The sequence below is a fragment of the Gobio gobio genome, assembly GCF_949357685.1.
Source record: "Gobio gobio genome assembly, chromosome: 15".
NCBI lineage: Eukaryota > Metazoa > Chordata > Actinopteri > Cypriniformes > Gobionidae > Gobio > Gobio gobio.
In genome coordinates, this window is record NC_137108.1 from 39,971,247 (window position 1) to 39,993,782 (window position 22,536).

At 37.0% G+C, this 22,536-nt stretch overlaps 1 protein-coding gene across 1 annotated transcript in view; it reads right to left on the reverse strand.

The window, feature by feature from the left end:
- Positions 1-22,536, reverse strand: part of cpne4a (copine IVa) — a 102,465-nt gene that overhangs the window by 66,563 nt on the left and 13,366 nt on the right. The gene's annotated exons all lie outside the window — the stretch shown is intronic.

A 22,536-nucleotide genomic window follows, 5' to 3' on the forward strand; every position in this document is an offset into this window, starting at 1 on the left:
AAACTCCTCTATTCTCCTCACGAAGACTCGCGACAAATCAACATCCCTCAGGGCTTTTAGTTCAAAAGTGTGCAGATGAGGAGACATATTGATAGATTCTCATATGTCTGTGTCAAATTTCTAAACAGAGGAGTATTTTTTATTCAATACTTCCTCAAAATGCGCAGATATAGCCTAATCATGAGCGATTGAGTCTCTTATGTGTTGTTTTCAATTCATACTGGCAGCCGGAGGGCGCTCTGTGCACATGTAGTCCATGTACAGACAGACGAAGAAGAACCATGTGCCATAATAGAAGTCCATAATAAAAGCTTCCTGAGATCACGAAACATACATTTGACGACTAATAAACACTCAATCGCGACGATGTATGGTTTGTCTTCGAGCCACTTAGTCTTCAAATGCTCATCCTTGGGCAGATGAAAAAAGTTTGCTTTTGAGTCGCACTTCAGAACAGGGTCTCGTCGCCATGATGTTTTCTAGTTTTCACTGGCGTCTTGGAGCGCAATAAGTGGGTGTATCGTATTCAAATAACTTGACAAGTTGACGTCATCTAGTCAGAGAAAAAGCTTCGGTCTTCTAACGATTCTTAAAAATGACTCAGAGTCGACTCTTACTTTTGAAAGAAAATAACTATATATACGGTGCACTGCCATATTTCAAACTATGCAGGATGTTTTTGTTCACTTAGATCTATGTTACACACTACATGAAAGGTAAATTTCAAAATTCCATGATAGGTGCTCTTTAAAATACTCTTCCGGCTCTAGTTTATCCAGTTTTTCTAGACAGTGGGAATCCTGGTTATTTTATTATTTTTTGTATACAACATTTGGAGTGACTGAATTGAAATAGGAAAAATCTAGATTTTTTGTTGTTTTGGCTTATTTGAATGCTTATTTTGTCTTGTACATATTTGTGTAAATGATCTACACCATCCTTGGAAGTTTGTTTGAGAACTACTGATCTACAAGTAATATCAGTTGCGATTTTTCATTTTTTTATCTTTTTTGTGACTTATTTGATTTGAATGACAAGGTTTCTGCCATTTTAACACAACATTTGATATAAATGCAGAATAGCTGTTCTAAGATAAATGGATATTCTGAGATGATTTGGATGGCACTCACTGAACTGAACTTTTCAGTAGTATGCCACTTTTTCAGTCACATGACCTCATTTTACTTGTCACATGAACTAAAGGGTCAGTTCACCCAAAATGAAAAATTATGTTATTTCTTGTGTCTTTCAAAATTTATATTCATAATAGCTTAATAGCTTTCCAGGAGGATTTCTAAGGTCAATATTTCATCTCAGGACAATCTGTTTGATAGAGAAGTAACAAGACGTTTGACAAGTGCTGATACTCCGTGACCTGGGAAGTGACCTTAAAGCACTGATCAATTAGTACTGTACAGCCCCAATCCCATTTATTCTTATCTTACCATTAACCAGCAAAGGCAACTCTAGTTGCTTTTCTAAGTGCGCTTTGCCTAATGGCCCTAATGTTTTGTCATCAATCACAACTAAAGTAGTCTACTAACTGACAAGTACTAAGTACTACTGAATTGCACAAATTCTGTTTACATTTTTTCTGTTTACATTGCACTTTATTCTGTCATGACGGGTTTTACTGGCGGAGCTATTTCTATTTTTATTTTATTTTTTGTGTATTGTGTACTGTCTTGCACTGTCCTGTATTGTCCTTGCACTGTTAGCACCAGCTGCACACATGCACTTTATGTGGCGAGGATTTTAGTTCTCGCCCTGTGTTTTTCTGTTCTGTGACTGTTTGCTTTATGTTGTCTTATGTAGCACCTGGGTTCAGGAGGAACGCTGTTTCATTTCACTGTGTACTGCGTCAGCTATATATGGCTGAAATGACAATAAAAGCTTCTTGACTTGACTTGACTTGACTTAATAGCTGAAATAGCAGATAAATGGTAAACATTTTATAAACCTGCATTATACCCTCATTTGAGATCTATAATAACCTAAAGTTAACTTTTGTACTGCTGTTTTGAATGAAACCAGCAAATGTAATAAAATTCAGAACAAAAAGGGCAAAAAATCTGCAGATAAAGCCATGTCACTGCCAAATCCCTGTTCCTGAAGATTGCATCTGCCTCTCACCTCACACAGGCAAAGAAAATGGTTCTTTTTATCTGACATGCCTCGGCTGCCTAGTCATGGTTTAGTCTCAGTTGTTTAACTTTCCTCAGACTGCTCAGAGACTCAGAATTCTGTTCTGTTTTTTATTTCAATCAGCTCTTTGGGAGGGGAAGCACCAACCTTTCTTTCTATCTTATTTAATCATAATGTAAATGTCTTTACATAATGTAATGTAAATGCATTTCACTTCTGTGGATGTTTATCATGAACTGTGTACTGTATGTCTAACATGTCATTTCTGTCACATCATAAAAAAAGCTTAACATTTAAGTACTTTTCCAAATTCAAACTTCAGCATATTCATATTCAGCATACCTCCTGATTTCCAAAGCAGGAAAAACATGGCTCCATCTTTTTTTCTTTTTTTCTTTTAGCTCACCATTAAATGGTCAGTTTGCATAACTCAGGCTACCCATTTAATTTGCCACCATTCCTCTCCATTAAGGTCTATAAATATTAGCTTGACTCTTCCAGGTGTTTGCTCTTTGTTTACAGGGGCTTCCTCTGGGCAGCTGGAACTGTTTTATTAAGAAAGTTGCGCATGCCATCTACTCAGCATGCAACTGGAGGGAATAAACATCAGTCGGGGAGACGTGGACCTCAAAGCAGCTGTTTATTTCTGCTGGTGAATATGCATCTAAATCTCAGTTATCAAAGTGAAAATAATACAGTTCTGATGACGCATAATACACATCCCTTCTCAGTGTAACTGTTGTTTGTACAGGGAATATTCCAACACTGCTGTCAGTAAACATATGCTCTGTTGTACATCAGATAACGTGTTAACCTCTCAGAACGCTCCTAGTGATTATTCATCAGAAAATAAGTAAGGCAGCGGCTATTTGCAATAGCAACTAGATTCTATTTACACGAAGTAAAAATAAAATTTTCTTAACAATAGATGATATTTACATTAAGTGCAAATAGCTGTAGATGCTATTTACTAAGTGAAAATAGTGATATATTCTATTTACACCATGTAAAAGTAGCAGTTCTTTGCAATATGTGTAAATAGTAATTACATGAAATGTACACTTTATTTTGACAGATACATAATATTTGCACCTCAGTATTGTTGTACATTAACAGGATGTAATAATAACAGAGTGTAAATGATTATATTTATTAAAATTATTAAATGGTTACGGCCTTAATGGGATAATAAAATCCATCCCTACACCTATCCCTAACCCAACCCAATAAATACTTTTATTATTATTAAACATTTCGTTAGGCACTTTATTTCCAGACGTTGAAATATCAGCGGGGGTTTTTTTATCTTTTGGCCCAACCAGGCATTGTTAGGCAGAGCTAGTGTGAATAGCACTCGCTAACAAGGCACGCTATTTGCACTTGGTGTGAATAGACACTCCGAATAAGTAATTGCCTCTGTTTTGTCTATCTTGTCTATTAAAAGAAAGTAAACATTTAAAGAGCATGTTAAGCAAGTCAAAAACAGGTTGGAGTCACACATGAGCTGTACGAAGATTGTGAGAACAGTGTAAACCTTAAAGGGATAGTTCACCCAAAAATGCTGTCATCATTTACTCACCCTCAAGTTGTTCCAAACCTGTATGAGTTTCTTCTGAACACAAAAGAAGATATTTTGAAGAATGTTTGTAACCAAGCAGATAGAGCAACCATTGACTACCATAGTAGGGAAAAAAATACTATGGTAGCCAAGGGTTCCTCTATCTGTAGGTTTGGAACAACTTGAGGGCGAGTATGATGACAGAATTAAAATTTTTGGGTGAACTATCTATTTAATAATTGTAATATACTCAGATATATTGAGTAAAATTCATTAAGTAATCTCTCAAATACTTCAACCATAGTTAAGTAATACTAGTCCCTTCACAATGAGCAAGAACTCTAATTGCAAGTCAAATTTAAGTCAGTCTTGGCTAAAAACACAATAGCAAATCATTGGGCAATGCATTTGAAGCTTCTAGCATGATTTGGTCTGACTGGGTGGTAAACATTAGAATATGTATGTTTTGTATATGTTATAGTAATGTGGAGACCTGTTAGTGTTGAATACTGTATAGTTGTTTTGTGGGAATTTATCTAATTAACCAATAAGGCCACGAGCCAAAGTCCCTTTAAGACAAGTCATTTCACTCGGACGGCCATCTTTGAAACGCGTCTCAGGTATGCAAGTGCAGCTCCTATCTCTTTGAATGAGGAAACATCAAATTCTCCAAAACTGTTCGCCAAGCTTACGATTAAATTTCATATTTGAAATTACCAATGAAATCTGACAACAACTGTCTCCTAAATTTTGTTTCTCTATGCTCAAATCAAGATAAAAAAAAATGAATTTTTCAGCCTGGACAAAGCTAATGCGCATGCACAGTCCTAAACGCGTGTCTCTGAACACTGCATGTTTCTAGCAACCAGAGCATCTAACAGCAGCTGCAGTGACATAATGACTTTACTAATCAACGATTGGCTCTTTCATTTAGAGGCTTATTCGCCATATTGGGCGTTGCACTTTCTCCCATTCATAAGTAATCGGAGTGCACCATCTTCCTATATATAAAGTCTTTGCCACTAGCACACAGCAGCTAAATTCAATTCGGTTAATTGGGTTCACACACACACACAGTCCAGTAATTTAGTGACAACCCTAAAACCAAATTAAATGCAGATAGTGACAAGCGCGAAACCAAACAAAAAACAGTTGTTAATACCGCATATAAAAAAGAAAATCATGCAAGAAAATCATGCAAGAAAATCACAAAGAGGTACAAACCTTAACTCATTCATGTTGCCAGAACTGAAGAAAAGCAAGAGTTCAAGTTCATAATAAATCAAAATAAATCAAAATGCTTTATACGTTTATAAGTCCAAAATATCGCAACCCGCATCTGCCCACTTTAATAACTGTATAAATGTAATTGCTTTAAGAGCCACGCCGTCCAAGTATAAACAAAACACGACGCCACTGTCAACTGTGATTTGGTAAAACTGTCGAACGTGATATTACTTTGGTCAAAAATAGTGGATAATGGATACACATGCAAGATGCCATGGTTACAAAGGTATCAATCATTGCAATTTCAGGAGTGACTTATGTCAATTTTATAAATAGACTTGTGTTAAGATTTTATATATAGAAAGATGGTGTACTCATATTACTATGAATGGGAGAAAGTGCAATACGCAATATGGCGGAATAAGTCCCGCCTTCTAAAAAAAAGAGCCAATCACTGATTGATAAAGTGATCACATCACAGCAGCTGCTGTTAGAAGCTTTGGTTGCTAGAAACACTTAGGACTGCACATGCGCATTGGCTGCTCCAGCCTGAAAAATATGCTTTTTTTAATGCTATTTTAACATAAGAAACCACATTTATGAGATAGTTGTTGTCAGATTTCATTGGTGAATTCAAATTTAACAGCTTGGTGAATAGCTTTAGAGAATTAGATGTTTCCCCATTCAAAGAGATAGGAGCTGCCCGAGAGGTGTTTCAAAAATGGCTGCCGAGTGAAATTACTTGTCTAAGGTCATTGGTTGTGTTCTGTACACACACAAAAGGATAATTATGGGCATTCACTCTCGTATTTAAATGTGGTTGTCACTCCTGAAACTTTACAGTGTGAACATGGCAAAAGAGACTTCTTAAACTTTATTCTTCTTCTTGTTTTTTGTTGTTGTTGTTGTTGTTTTTTACATAGAATGAAAGTTCATACAAAAGGTTTAAAAATAAAATAAAAGTGCATGACCAGTGCTAATGCTGATAACAAAGTGGTCAATGTTTGATATAAGATATACAAAATACAATTTAATGATAGCAAATAAGATGCACACAAAATTGCTAACATTAAATTAACACTTATTTTACTTAAAATTCGCTAAGCAATATTTCAAAACAGAAAATGGCATAAGGGGAACTACTGCTTACTGTTATCCCAAACACAATAATGGAAATAATTTCAGAATGGCAAAATATTGACCAGAACTTAATTTCATTGCTCACTGATAATAAATCAGGCTTTACAGGATTTTTCCTCTGGCAAATAAAAATGTGACCTGGAACCATAAAAGCGGGACCATCCCAAGCCAAGCCTTCCATTCATGGATCATCCATCACTCTACAATACACATCAACAAGCATCCCACATGACAATTTCTGGCAAGAATGTCTGGACAAGCCAGCTTTTCAGAAAAGACGCGTGTCCTCTCACCCTTAGAAAAGTCCCTATATGCCTGCATAAACAGGGGCCTGGGTGTATCTCTAGACTGGACTGACAGTCTTTTGGCAGTGAGGGGCAGAGCAGTCAACGCCTAGACAGCAGGGCTCTGGAGATACAAATAAATATTCAAGACACCACTGGTGGAAAGGCGAATTGTCATTCAGTTATGCTTCAAAGAACAGCTGCTCAAACGGTAATATATCTCATTGATGATACAATTATGGTTTAAGGCAATTGAAAAACCATGATACCATTTTTCAGGATTGATTGATAAAATACAAAGTTCAAAAGAGCAGTGTATGCTGTTTAACCTTTTTTCAGGACTATTAGATGAACAGAAAGTTCAAATGTAAAAGTCTTTATTGTCACTTTTAATCAATATAAAACATTTCCATTCATTCTGATAATACTAATTCTTCAGCTGTTTAAATGATCGTTTTTACAGTTGTGATATTGACAATAACTTTAAACAGGAAAGGTTGGTATGTGGGTTTTTTGCACTAAAATAATGCTTTATTGCTATATTGTTTATGTTGTGTGGCTATACCTTTGAAAGATTGAGTACTTTAACGTTTAATAATGGGCCCCATTCACTTCCATTGTAAGTGCATCACTGTAAAGAAAAAGGAAAGACATTTTTTTTAAAGAAAATAAATTATAGTAAAATCAACCTTTCGCCACAAATGCTGACAGATGAGTTTAACTTCTACTAAACCTGGAATATTCCTTTAAATATGGCCTAGAAATTGTACATGTGTTAGCAGTTATATATTGTTGTGTAAGCTTATTAAAAATGTCTCTACTGAAAGAGCATGCAAAATAATCTACTATAAATGGTTTCACATAGCCTTGTTTCTTGGCCTTTCTTGTGAGTGTGAAACGCCGGATGGAAGTTTGGCAAGCATAAGCATATTTCATAAGGTTTCATCACATCCATTCTCACACATTCAAAACACACACACACACACACACACACACACACACACACACACACACACACGTCACAAATAGCACTGCCCCGAAGGATGAGCCTCAACATGTGCAACGTCCCCCACACATGGGTCTAATTGTCCCTGGAAGTCACATTTACCTTTCTTTCCTCACAAAATTTCATGTCTCAGTAATTCCTTTGCAGAACGCGAGTTCTCTGATTCTGCAGCCACATTCACTCTGCATGGTTAATAGGCTGCTCCTCCTCATTAGCCCATCAGTAGGAGAATGGAGGTTTTCTGCAGGGCTAATCAGCGTGGCCCCATCTCCGCACTTATGCATGCAGGGCCCGAGATGGAGGGCTGCAGGGTGCAACAAGAGCTATCATTAGCCATTCCAGCTGCATGCCAGCACCCCAAATAAGATGTTTACCCCACTTTCACATCACCACTCATTTTTCGAACAGCTTTAAATAAGGCCAACTTTTGTGAAAAAAAAAAGTTTCCTTCATTCAGCTGTCCTTTTTTAATGAGGCAAAAAAGGAAGAGTGACACAACTGAGACCTTGCTTGCTGTCTTTGAATACCTGTGAAGGAGACGCTAAACAAGGGGTGTCAGAAAAGTGGATTTTTCAAGAAGGAAGATAAAAGGATGGAGGAAGAAGAAACAGAAAGTGTGACAATCCCAATTCAGTGGCTATTTTTTTATGAGATACTATATCTCACAATGCAGTGCACTCAAATAGACTATTCCCAGAGTAATAAAAGAAACAAAAGCAATGTATTTGTAACATTTCATTTTCAAGTTTTTAAATAATATTTTTTAGAAATTATTATATGAAACAGAAAATACACTACATGTTCCTTTTTTCAAATACATTAATACTTTTATTTAGCAAGGATGCATTAAATTGATCAAACGTGACAGTAAAGACATCTACAATGTTACAAAAGATTTATTATTTGCATAAATGTTGTTGTTCTTTTGAACTTTCTATTCATCAAAGAATCCTGAAAAAATTATCACTGTTTCGGTTAAATAATTAAGCAGCACAACTGTTTACAACATTAAAATTATTAATAATATAAAAAAAATGTTTATTGAGCACCAAATCAAGGATCATGTGACACTGAAGACTGGAGTAATGATGCTGAAAATTCCGCTTTGCCTTCACAGGAATATATTACATTTTAAAATATATGAAAATAGAAAACTCTTATTTTAAATAGTAATAATATGTCACAATAGTACTGTTTTACTGTATTTTTACTGTATTAAGCTTTGCTGAGCATAAACAACGGTACAGTAAAAAAAAATTATTGTCTAAACATAAGATTTATGTATTTGAATTACATTTAATTTTCCATGCATTTGGATTACATAATTGTAACATAAAATTAATAAACTTAATGTGATTCATATATGTAAGTCATACATGAATGTAACAGGTAAGATTTATGTAATTGTATTGATAAACTGAATATGATTCATATATGCCAGTTTTACTTACATGAAACAGTTAAGATTTATGTAAAAGTGCACAGAAAAACACCCATGTTAAATTAACACTTACTAGTGTTCATGTGTGTGCTCACAACTGGGTTAAAGTACCATTGAAGCAGTGTTAAAGTTAATTAGATAATTGAGTGATGATTGAGCATTAATGTTGAGCATTAATGATGAACACCTGATAATAATGAGCAGAATCACTGAAGTAAAGAGAAACACAAGAACTACAACTGACTTCAGCCACAGCCTTATATAAAATCAACTGAAAATAAAAGAAGATGCAAGTATGCATCTGAATTGTGACAAATTTTATTTGATACTTACTAATTGCTTTTACTTTTGCTGTTTTTGTTGTGACATTTTAGTTGCTTATTTTATGTTCAGAGTTGATCTGTTAATCAGAATTTTTTTTATTGTCACCATTGTAGAGATTCATACACTGATTCATGATGTCTGTGTGTCTCAGTAATGCTGTAGATTAGAACCTTTTGCGCACTATTATTATTTTTTTATCTGCATATTATTCGATTACCACAACCGTCCTGGATCTTGTGTTGTAGAATCACATAGCTATTATTATGAATACTACAAAATTAAAAACACATTATCTATAACTAAAGAATTAGACTCTGAATGAGATCAGTGATTCTGGCCACTACAAATAGCCAACATCACCTGATAACGTTTCTCTTGGATTCCCTTGACATAACAATTGTGCTTTACAAACACACAGTTATAGGAGCCAGAGAAAAACTAAAGTTAAAGAGTTAAGAGTCAAGAGCCCAACTAAAGCAAACACTGATATCCAGCATGGTGACTTCCAACGAAACTACTATTTTCATTAAAAAAGAAATTACAAAAATTAAAGCTACACTATGTAACTTTTCCGTCCACTAGAGGTCGCCTGTTCAAAACAAAGGCGTAGTTTGATGACGGCACGTTTGAGCGCAGATTCTCGGGACATGTGGTCTTCACTTCAGAGCCGGTGGGAAACAGTCAGGATAGGACTCGGGCAGAAATCATGTTCATGGATGCGATTATTAACATTATTGTAGTCTGAAGCAGAGCAGGACCGAGTGTAGTGGAGCTGAGCAAGGCCGCAGGAGCGATTGAAGAGCGGGACTGTTATTATGGCATAGTCGCTGGCGGGACTTTTATTAGGACACGGTTGCCGGCGCCACTTCCTCTTTTCCAGTCATGAGTATATGAGGTAACGCAACTCTGTTTATCGTATTAGATATATCTGAGTGTGTTGAAAAGGAAGTTATGACGTTCGCTCGGCGGCTGCTATGACACTTGTTCACAATGCAGTGAGAGTAAAGTGTTTCACTGAATAAAACCGGAAACCGAGGGTGACGCAGATATGACGCAATCGACAGGCGACTCCCTCACACGCATAGCTCACACGTCCCGGTTCCTCGGTTAAAATAGCAATTTTCTCACAATTTACAAATAGTTGAAAACATTTTGGATATTCTAAGTACTCAACTGAACAAAATATATAACACTGGCCTAGTGGTTTCTGGATATTTTACTGCAAAAATCCTACATAGTTCACCTTTAAGTCAGTCTGGTTAGTAATGCGTGATGCTGGTAATGCTGTTTGTGGAGTTGTTTATCTGCTGAGATCTTCAGAAATGTAATGTCTTTTTTTATCTTCAGTTGATTTCATCTAAGGCTGTGGCTGAAGTCAGTTGTAGTTCTTGTGTTTCTCTTTCCTTCAGTGATTCTGCTCATTATCATCAATTGATCATCATTAATGCTCAATCATCACTCAATTATCTCATTAACTTTAACACTGCTTCAATGTTACTTTAACCCAGTAGTGAGCACACACATGAACACTAGGAAGTGTTAATTTAACATGGGCGTTTTTCTGTGTGCTATTAATCTATACCTGTTTCATTCACATATAACTGGCATATATGAATCACATTCAGTTTATCAATACAATTACATAAATCTTACGTGTTACATTTATGTATGACTTACATATATGAATCACATTGTTTATGTTAAAATTATGTAATCCAAATGCATGGAAAATGTATATGCAATTCAAATACATAAATCTTATGTTTAGGCATTAATTTTTTTGAGTGTATTGACGGTGTATATATATATAAAAGGTATTGTTAAAGTAAAATGTAGCACAACCATTGTAAACATTTATTATGGAATAATGCCTTCTCGTTCACATACTATTTTTAAAGAATAGTAGGAGTTAGTAGAAACTGTATAGTAGGAGGAGACAGATGCCTTATATAAAACTAAACACTAAAATCACTTCATATGGCACTTGTGCATCATCTGATTGCATGTGTTTACTCTAAATTAAAACATGCATGCACAATAACTGAACCTGCATGACAATCTGCATAAATTCAGATAAAGAAGCAGCATTTACCACTGTTATCCAATTGTATTGTTCATAATATTTATAAGCAGTTTTGGAAATCGAAATTCAAGTATAAGGCATTATAGAGATAGCTGCCAAGTGAATTAACATGCCTTAAAAAGGACTTTGGGCAGTGTACATACACAGTATTCAGTAAGCTAGTAATTACAAACAAAGCCATATGATTCCTATAACACAGACACATAATTAACATTTTTAAACCGATTTTGAAATATAACAGTTAGTGAGGCAACAAGGCTGCAAGAAAATGTCCATATTGAAACTTTCAAATTCAAGTTTAAATGTGATAAATTAATGATGGTGAGACAGAGCTCCCAAACGCAAAAGAGATGTTCACCCCACTCCCTCTTGTAGGATGCACAGCACAGACCTTGCACGTGCACACAGAGGGGTGATGTAACAGAAAGAGTAACATATTGTACAGCAACCTATTCTCACTCCCAAGGCGTCAAAATCTGAAGCATGGTCAATTGCCTTCCGCGTCACAATGAAGACGCTAAAAGTACCCCTTGCATGTTACCCACTATCGACGCGAAAGGTACTCCACTGATTTCAGATATTCGCCCAATGTATCAGATAAAGACACATTTAATTCTCTGCATTAAGCAGACACGATTTTATGAATATTTATAGGCTACTTTTATATTTTTGAGCAACTAACCCAACTCCTACCCTAAACCTATAACCACTTCTAAACAATATAAAACACATAACAGGCAAATACGATCACAGGTATTTATTACCAAAACTGACCAAAAACAGTATAAAAGTATTACCTCATTTTGCATTCCAAGTCTTCTGAAGTCATACGATATCTTCATGTAAAGGACAGAGTTGATCTCAATGTTTAAATCGCTGAAATGATGATCCCGCCGCTCAGTGAACGCACGCACTCAGTCATATCTCATTCAAATGATACATCCGACTCTTTAGCATGACGCAATCGGTCACAAGACACACGAGAGCCAATGACATTTTAAAATCAAAGCTGACGTAATGACGCAATTGGTCACGAGACATACGAGAGCAAATGCAATTTCACTATGAAATCTGACATAACGTTTCTTTGGGCGGCAATTTTTGACATTTTAATGTGTGCATGATCTTTCGGCTGATCGCTTTTGGGGATTTTCAAATCAATCGTTTGGCTTCGGAACACTTGGAATATTTGTACTTTTTGAATAAATTGTGCATGCAGTCGTATCTGTCTGTTATATCCTGTTTTTTATATCATATAATACACAAAAGGGTAGGTTCAGGGATGGGATGGGGTTGGGTTACATGTTCTACACGCCTGGGGGCATCTTCATTGTGAAGCGGAAGGCACTTGACCATGCTTCAGATTTTGATGCCTTGGGAGAGAGAACAGGTTGCGTACCGCAAAAGGACATCACATGACTGACAGATTGTAATCATCAGTGCCCATATGACCCACATCTGGCCGCATAACTCTGTCAGCCTGCTGTTTACGCTTACGCTTCATGAATATTGAAATTACTTCTTAAATGTCACTGAAGTCTAGGAGCGCTGCATCATGATAAGCCACCGCTTCACTTTAGCAAATGCCAAAGCAAAAAAAAGTTGAACGGAGAAACGTGCCTCTCAAATTCATGACTGCACAAAACCTGCCGTGTAAATTATAGAAAATAAGACATTTATAGAGGCAGAAGAAAAAGAAGGAAAAGATGAAGAAAGACAAACCAAGACAAAATGTTCCCTTTCATATAACAGATATGCCATGGCAAATATTTTAAATCACAGAAAATGAAAAACTTGTATTTTGCAAGTTTTTTTCCTGTGATGGAAAAGCTGATTTTTTAGCAGCCATTTTTCCAGACTTCAGTGTCACATGATCCTTCAGAAATTGTTCTAATGCTGATTTGGTGGTCAAGAAATTTATCAATGTTGAAAACAGCTTTTGCTGCTTAATATTTTTGTGGAAACCATCCGTGATGTACTACCATTCAAGATTTCCACAAAATATCAGCAAACTGTTTTCAACACTAATATAATAAGAATCATTATTAATAACTGAGCGCCAATATTAATGGATAATAATTCACCAAATTAGCATAGTCAAGTCATCACCTTTATTCTCAGCGCTTTATAAAATAGAAATAGTTTCAAAGCAGCTTTACAGTATTAATAGAAAACGTCATTAAATATGAGACTTTAAAGCTCAAATTCTGCTTTTTAGCTGCTCTGCAAAGACATAGTGTCATTATTCAGCTCAATTCAGCTCAATAACTGTAAAGTGAATTCATTATAAAACAACTTAAATTCAGCAGTAATGTCATTATTCAGCTCAAGTCAGTTCAATTTTGATTCAATTCAGTTCAAAAACAGTGCTGATGTTGCAAACTTCAATTCTGAAAAAAACTGATTCAGCTATAAAGCAGAAGATAAGTGTCACTGTTCAGCTCAATTCAGTTCAATTAGAACAGATAGACAGACAGACAGATATCAGGACAATTCAGGACACCTTAGTAATGACATAGAAATGGTCTGGAAAAACAACCACAACGCCCTGGTATCATTTGAACACTGTTTGCGATGTGAGGATCACTAGTATGACATCACTACAGCTTGCAGCTACAGACACCCAGAACGTTTTTTTTTAGTTCTGTCACTCTTTTTACATCAATATCCAATTATTTCAGACCATGAAATCAGTCTTGATCAGTCTAAGTGAAATCTAGATTACACCCTGAAGGGAGCAATATGGAGATACGCTATCCTTATTCAACAGGAGTGCTCCCTGCTCCTGTGATTGGCATTCTGGGTAGATGAAAGAACAGCTCCACCTGCCACAGTCATTCACGTGTCGGTGGCAGACAGACTCTTCACTTCTGCCTTTTGTCTGATTATTGGTGAGAGTTGACAGCCAGGGCACTGGGATCTGACATGCTGACAGGTCATTATAGCTAGTGGCAATGTAACTTTAGACACAAACATTTTTTTTCTGTTGTTCCGATAGCATTCATTTTTAGAGAAATTGAGAGGGTGGTGTCAGTTCTATCAGAGCTCAAATTACAAGGCTCTTTGAGTGAGAACACTTTTATTTATTCGTATTTCTCAAACATAGAATTGGAAATGAATTGTTTGATAATACAGTATACAGGATTTCCACACCTTCTGACTTATAAAGGATCTTTCAGAATCATTGTACTGTTTATAATTGCATTCATAAAGTCAATTTCTCTCCATTAACATATTTTAGACAAATTTAGGAAAAAGTCATGAATATAAATAAAAACCTAAAGGACTTCAAAATTCAAATTCATAATTGTATTTATATTCACAACTTTTTCTGGACTGGAAAACAAATGTAAAATTCTTTAGTATTTCTAGGTTTTGCATGATTGTAGAAATCCTGATCACATATATAGGAACAGTAGTGAACCGGCGACAGTGTCATGGGCGGCCAAGGCTCATTGATGCACGTGGGGAGCGAAGGCTGGCCCATGTGGTTCAATCAAACAGACGAGCTACTGTAGCTCAAATTGCTCAAGAAGTGAATGCTGGTTCTGATAGAAAGGTGTCAGAATACACAGTGCATCGCAGTTTGTTGTGTATGGGGCTGCATAGCCGCAGACCAGTCAGGGTGCCCATGCTGGCCCCTGTCTAAGCACCAACAGTGGGCACGTGAGCATCAGAACTGGACCACGGAGCAATAGAAGAAGGTGGCCTGGTCTAATGAATCACGTTTCCATTTACACCACGTGGATGGCCGGGTGCGTCGCTTACCTGGGGAACACAGGATGCACTATGGGAAAAAGGCAAGCTGATGCAGGCAGTGTGATGCTTTGGGCAATGTTCTGCTGCATGGGAAACCTTGGGTCTTGCCATCCATGTGGAAGTTACTTTGTTTAGTTTACCACCTACCCAAGCATTGTTGTAGACAATGTACACCCTTTCATGGAAACGGTATTCCCTGGTGGCTGTGGCCTCTTTCAGCAGGATAATGCACCCTACCACAAAGCAAAAATCGTTCAGGAATGGTTTGAGGAGCACAACAACGAGTTTGAGGTGTTGACTTGGCCTCCAAATTCCCCAAATCTCAATCCAATCGGACCTCTGTGGGATGTGCTGAACAAACAAGTCCGATCCATGAAGACCCCACCTCGCAACTTACAGGACTTAACTCTTTCCCCGCCAAACACAGAATTTTCTGTTATTTGTAAGAAAACGCTTTCCCTCCAAAACTATTACACATCTTCTGCATGAGTACAGAATCTCCTGATCAAAACACAGGCCGAAGAAGACGCAAAAAACAAGCAACTGTAAGCAGATACATATGTAAAATAACGTGATCATCAACTTTAAACATCATATAAATCAGAACGGCCTAAAGTTACTGAATGAAATGTCGACCCAGGACGAGCTACAGGACTGTGCAAGCATTATTGGTGTTGATGGAGTTGATCTACTCCATCTGTGTTTGATCATCGTTCTGAATCTGATCTGGATGTAGTCTTTGACAAAAATGTGATTTTCTCAGCTTTTTGTTCAAAATGTTGCTTAAAAGCTAAAATAAAACGGGTTATTTTGTTTAAAAGCAGAGGGTCTGCTCTTTTCTTTTGATATATTGCATACTCAGATATTCATACAACAAAATATTCTATGGGCCATTACATTTTTGTGAAAATGATCAAAAACCCTAGTGGTGGCTGGCAACTTTTTTGTTTAACGCTGGCGAGGAAATTGTTAAAGGATCTGCTGCTAACATCTTGGTGCCAGAGACCACAGCACACCTTCAGGGGTCTAGTGGAGTCAATGCCTCAACGGGTCAGGGCTGTTTTGGCACAAAATGGGGACCAACACAATATTAGGTCATAATGTTATGCCTGATCTGTGTATAAACTGATATAGTGCAAATGCCTTTTTTTTAAAAGAAACTAAAACCCACAACAAAAGCTAGAAAAGCTCACCTAAATCAAGTGAATTGTGCTCTCTGTGTGTGAGTAAATAACAGAGCAGCTGTAATACTGGAAATAAAAAGAGGATGAACCCCATACAGAAACAGACTGTATGGCAGATGGGTTTTCAAAATGGAGTATGGTTGATAAGATCATCCCTTGTCTCCAGTCCATTCCGATTCGCTGTCTGACAGGTAATCTAACTATGTTAGGGAAACCTGTCTCTCATCCATGCAGGCACTGGATTTCAGCAACATGGATTTGGACAAAGATTAAAAAAACCATTGCAATAAGCCATGAAGCAGGAGCATCTAATGATCATTTCTTGGCATTTCACACGGGAAATGTTTTAAAAGTTGAATTTTCACTGAGATAAAGGAAAATAATAAATGAGAAGTTGGAAGAAGGCTGAACACCGAAGAGAGTCATGACAGCAGATACAACCCTCTGAAAAGCAAGGGCATTTACCTTTTATTTACAGATCACATTAGACCATTGAACAAAATCCTCTTTGGAGTTGGAGTTAAATGGAGTCGCCGTGCACAAATGTACTTTCAGCACATTTTCAAGGGCACAACATCCGAAAGACTGGGTACATTAGAGGCCCTTCACCCCAGAGACTGAGGGCCCATCATGATTTTAGAGTCCGCTGTCAGCATTCTGGAGTGCCTTCTTTGTGATTCAGAGCATCCTGGATTTGCTGAGAGTGTTTGTGACCATCTCTCTCTGTTTGATGGTGCTCAAGCTCTGAGCAGCTGCAGTGCCGCAGCGGGCTCATCACAGGCAGGGTCAGCAGCAGGTCTTTACTCTCCCTGACTGCCGCAGTTTAAGAGCTGTTTCCTGTACTTACACTCATTCAGCCAGCTAAACAAACAAACACTAATCTTGATCAAGGGTCAACAGACAGACACCGCTGACTCTGAGAATTCATAATTCAACACTTTCAACAGACAGTATTTTTATTATTTATAGTAAACCCAAAGTGCACTTCTGTAAGATTTTTTTTCATCTTTCACCAAGGCTGGATTTGTTTGTTCAAAAACATACTGTATGTGTGTGTGTGTGTGTGTGTGTGTGTGTGTGTCTCTCTCTGTCTGTGTGTCTCTGTCTGTGTGTGTGTATACTAATGTTTAACACACACTCACCTAAAGGATTATTAGGAACACCATACTAATACTGTGTTTAACCCCCTTTCGCCTTCAGAACTGCCTTATTTCTACGTGGCATTGATTCAACAAGGTGCTGAAAGCATTCTTTAGAAATGTTGGCCCATATTGATAGGATAGCATCTTGCAGTTGATGGAGATTTGTGGGATACACATCCAGGGCACGACGCTCCCGTTCCACCACACCCCAAAGATGCTCTATTGGGTTGAGATCTGGTGACTGTGGGGGCCATTTTAGTACAGTGAACTCATTGTCATGTTCAAGAAACCAATTTGAAATGATTCGAGCTTTGTGACATGGTGCATTATCCTGCTAGAAGTAGCCATCAGAGGATGGGTACATGGTGGTCATAAAGGGATGGACATGGTTACAAACAATGCTCAGGTAGGCCGTGGCATTTAAACGATGCCCAATTGGCACTAAGGGGCCTAAAGTGTGCCAAGAAAACATCCCCCACACCATTACATCACCACTACCAGCCTGCACAGTGGTAACAAGGCATGATGGATCCATGTTCTCATTCTGTTTACGCCAAATTCTGACTCTACCATCTGAATGTCTCAACAGAAATTGAGACTCATCAGACCAGGGACCATTTTTCCAGTCTTCAACTCTCCAATTTTGGTGAGCTTTTGCAAATTGTAGCCTCTTTTTCCTTTTGGTAGTGGAGATGAGTGGTACCCGGTGGGGTCTTCTGCTGTTGTAGTCCATCCGCCTCCAGGTTGTGCGTGTTGTGGCTTCACAAATGCTTTGCTGCATACCTCGGTTGTAACGAGTGGTTATTTCAGTCAAAGTTGCTCTTCTATCAGCTTGAATCAGTCGGCCCATTCTCCTCTGACCTCTAGCATCAACAAGGCATTTTCGCCCACAGGACTGCCGCATACTGGATGTTTTTCTCTTTTCACACCATTCTTTGTAAACCCTAGAAATGGTTGTGTGTGAAAATCCCAGTAACTGAGCAGATTGTCCCATCTGGCACCAACAACCATGCCACGCTCAAACTTGCTTAAATCACCTTTCTTTCCCATTCTAACATTCAGTTTGGAGTTCAGGAGATTGTATTGACCAGGACCACACCCCTAAATGCATTGAAGCAACTGCCATGTGATTGGTTGATTAGATAATTGCATTAATGAGAAATTGAACAGGTGTTCCTAATAATCCTTTAGGTGAGTAAATTTTAACACTTAAAGAGGTTCCCCTATGATTACGAGCCAAGAACCACTTTTAGTGCCATATAGCAACATTTTTAAGAGTGTATATATATATATATATATATATATATATATATATATTAAACATGCATATAGATGCATATACATACTCTTTAAAAAAATAAAAACAGCTGTATCTGGCCTTTTTCTTACCCTAACCAGTGACCTCTGAGTACATAGAGTCTCCTCTTACAGCTTCAGATGAACGAGGGATATTCTTGGTAGCGAGATACAGACAGAATTCAATTAACACTGTCATACTTCAACTAAAGATTTGATAATGGCTCCCAGTGTAGTTGGAAAGTGAGAGATGAGCTATCAAACAGAGAGAGATACCATCACAGTGGGATTTTCCACTCAAATTAGATTTAGCCAAAACCCATGGATATGAAATTTAAGTCATTGGGGCACTCAATACAATACCATGTATAAGTGACATTTTCAGATAAATGAGTCTGACCCGTAATAGCACTGCATACTGAGGAAACAGTTTAAGAGGTATGAAGAGAAATGCAATCATGACTGCAATAAATCACATTGCTCTTGTTTGTTGAACTAAAAATGTAAATTTGCTTCAGGCAGCATCAGAAACACTAAATATCATGATATTTCTCTCTTAAAGGGAAAGTTCACACCACAATATTATGTTTAAATTTAGAACCAGCTAATTCTATCATCATTTCCTTTACAAAAAAGAAGTATACTTCAAGTTAATTTTATGAAGTATACCTAAGTAATGTTCAGCTTTATTTTTAAGTATTCCTTATGTAGTAAGTATACTAATATCAATGTGTACTAGTAGTAAACTTGTAAGTGTACTATTTCAATACTGCTTGGGACTAAATAGGCCCACTTTTAGAAAGTATACGTTTAAGTCTACTATAAATGTAACAGTAGTAAACTTTAAGTACACAACTAGGTTTCTCATTTGTACTGCATCTGTACTACAAGTGAACTTATAAGTATACTAGTAGTTTACTCTTTAAATACAAGTAGTATTTTTTTTAGTTTATGAAAGTACATTTTGAAGTGTACTCTCAGTAAATACTAGTTTAGTAGTTTATACTGCAAGTACACTTTTTCTTTAAGTGAACATCACATTATACTTATAGTTTACTATTTCTATTTTATATTATTTTTGCACTTTTCAGTATACTACTATGTTCAAATGTAGATATACATTTCATACTTGAAATATACCTTTAAATGTACTTAAACTAATTAAAAAAAAACTTTTTACTATAGCTTTGTGCATCCTTTTTTATCAACACTTCACTCTAAAAAAAAAAAAAGGTAAGAAAAAGGTTCTATATGGCACCAAAAATGGTTCTTGGCTCGTAATCATAGGGGAACCTTTTTTAGTGCTATATAGCACCAATTTTGGTGCTTCAGTGGTTCTTCAGCGGTTCTTCAGAGGTGCTATAGCACCTTAGTCAAAGAACCGGTGAAGAACTTCTGAAGAACCAAAATTGGTGCTATATAGCACTAAAAAAGGTTCCCCTATGATTACGAGCCAAGAACCATTTTTGGTGCCATATAGAACCTTTTTTTTTCATTGTGCCCCCTACTGTATAATTTTTTTAATTATTTAATTAAAGTAAAAGTAAAGTTAAAGTAAATTAAGTAAATTCCTATTTACCCTACCAGTGGACTAGCCTACACAAATTCAGATACGCAGAATTACGAACATGTCTGTTTTCTATCAATATTTTCAAACAATGTAAGTTTCATAAGACTGTAAGTAAAAATATGTAAAAAGTATATTCAATCGTCTACTCAATCAAAAGATTAAACACAATTACAAGCCAAGTATACTTAGAATACTTCAGTATACTTTTAAGTATATCTCGATCAAAAGATTGAGTACATGTATAGGCCAAATATACTTAGACTTTTCTGGCAGTATAAGTCAAGTATACTTAAGTGCAGTTTTAAGTATATTTCTGAGAAGTATATAAAAAGTAGACTGAAAGTGTACTTTCTTATTTTTAGTTTAAAAGAAGTATACTAATAGAACACTAATATAAACTTATTTTTCTTAAGGGTTACTCGCCCACAAGTTGTTCCAAACCTGTATGAGTTTCTTTTTTCTGCTGAACACAAAACAAGATATTTTGAAGAATAGCGGAAACCAAAGAGTTGATGGATCCCATTGACTTCCATAGTATTTTTTCCCCCTATGGAAGTCAGTGGGGTCCATCAACTGTCTGGTTACCCATAATCTTCTTTTGTGTTCAGCAGAAGAAAGAAAATCATACAGGTTTGGAACAACTTGAAGGTGAGTAAATGATGACAGAATTTTCATTTTCGGGTGAACTATCCCTTTAATACACGTTAACTTTTAGCTCATAAACAAAGACTTTTTTACTCTTTGAAAACATGTGTTTGGTTTATTAAGCTTTATTTGATTATTTACGGCATAATATAGACAATTTCACACGTAATCCCATTTAAAATCTCCAATGTGCAAGTCTCTGGGAATTTGGAATTGGAAAAACAGTAGAAAGCATGATGCAACAGGCTCAGCCGGCAGTCCTTAAAGAACAAACAGTGCAGCTAGACAGAAGACGTTCTTCAAATGTTCTTCATAGCGGGATTTCCAGGAGGAATTAAAAAATCCTTTGAGAACAGGTACGATGCAGTTGCAAAATTAAGATTCTACAATGGGGTTTCCTTTAGAGACACACACACTCAAAGAGCAGAATATGTGAATGTCTAATGAGATAGAGAGTGGTGAGAACAGATTCCCGCCGGTGAGCTGGCAAAGCCTTCATAACCTGACAGGGAGATTTCTCAGTGAACATATGCTGTCTGCTTCTCTCGTTCACTCACACACATGCATGCTCTCACACATTCACTTACAAATATATATATATAATTCTATCATGACAACTCTTGGAGTGTTTGGCATGGTAATGAACATGACAATGTTGATATGTTTGGTCTTCTAGATCTGCTAGCTGCTTATTGATGCTGCTGCAGAGCAAGTACGGGACTTGCTACTGCCAAAGTACATACACGACACGCTGATGTGAGCAAGTAAAGCTGCGTTTCCACCGCAGGAACTTTCCCCAGGAGAACCAGGGTCTAAATGAAGTTCCGGGTAAATATTTCCCCCTCCAAACAGCCCTGCTCCCGGGGTAGTACTTTTTCAAAGTTCGGGAACTTTCGGGGGTGGGACTTGGGCGCTGAACATGCTGATTGGTTGAAATCACGCAGCATTTTATTTCAACCAGCATTTTTAAAAGTCTTTTGCGAGGTTCGTTCGTTCTGCGTTCAGTAAATATCAGTCTTGCTCTTTCTGTCCGATGGCGCACATTCGTCTCAGCCATCACAGTCAATGTCCGTAATAGCTGATAATAACATACGTTGTCTTATTTTAAATCTAGCTTTACAAGCTTTCAGAATATGCTTTAGTATCAGTGCTCATCTCTTTTCCGCCGTTTTGTTAATGACCTCTTTATTAAACCAATACATAACTACCAAAAGCTGCGCTGCTTTCATCTCCTTGCAATCTGCATCTGCTTGCAATCGCGCAAAAATGATTACTGTCTGTCGCTGACTGGGAGGAGCAGCCGCGCGCAGTCTTACATCACCGGACGAATTTGCCTAATCTTCCCGGTACTTTAGACCGCAGTGGAAACGCAGACAGTAGCAGGTCTGGAGGGAAAAAAGTTCCTGTAAAAAAAGTTCCTGGTACAAATTGTTCCGGGTTATTTCGGTGGAAATGCGGCTTAAGACATGCTGCTGCTTTACAATAGCATACATGAATTACCTGTATTAGATCTATACAGGTGGAGCTGTGTCATGCCTGAGGTCCTTGAGTAGGAAGGTTTTAAAATCAATAAAACTATACAGAGGCACCACATTTTCACCTACACACTAAAATTGCCTGTCGGCTGAACAGCTGCTCAGTTGAACAGTATTTTATAGTCTACTAATTTTCGTAAACGTAAAATTCAGCAAAATACATCTCTCAACATGACATTCTTAATTCACTCACAACT